Source organism: Sinocyclocheilus anshuiensis, unplaced genomic scaffold (assembly GCF_001515605.1).
Source record: "Sinocyclocheilus anshuiensis isolate Anshui unplaced genomic scaffold, SAMN03320099.WGS_v1.1 scaffold1032, whole genome shotgun sequence".
Classification (NCBI taxonomy): Eukaryota; Metazoa; Chordata; class Actinopteri; order Cypriniformes; family Cyprinidae; genus Sinocyclocheilus; species Sinocyclocheilus anshuiensis.
Genome location: NW_015549638.1, coordinates 93,675 through 93,972, shown reverse-complemented (window position 1 = coordinate 93,972; position 298 = coordinate 93,675). Strand labels below are relative to the sequence as shown.

The 298-nt window shown below is 29.2% G+C and overlaps 1 protein-coding gene across 1 annotated transcript in view; it reads left to right on the top strand.

The window, feature by feature from the left end:
- The window catches only part of LOC107659833 (protein CASC1-like), a 7,247-nt gene that overhangs the window by 3,573 nt on the left and 3,376 nt on the right, over nt 1-298 (top strand). The gene's annotated exons all lie outside the window — the stretch shown is intronic.

The window sequence follows — 298 nt, the reverse complement described above, 5'->3', positions numbered from 1 at the left end:
ATATCTCTTTGGATTTGAGACTTTAGTCTTTGCAACTTTACAGATCTTCTTTATGCACCAAGAGCTTGTAACACTCTAAAGAGAAAGGAAAAATTGAAATCGCATCATATGACCCCTTTAATATGAACATATTATAGTTGCTATGTTGCTTGGCATAATGTAGGCATCACATTATAACACATCATATGAAAGTGAAACTTTCATATATTCTAGATTCATTACATGTAAAATATAACATTTCAAAAGTTTTTTTGTTTTAATTTTGATGATTAGAGCTTACAGCTCATGAAAGTCAAAA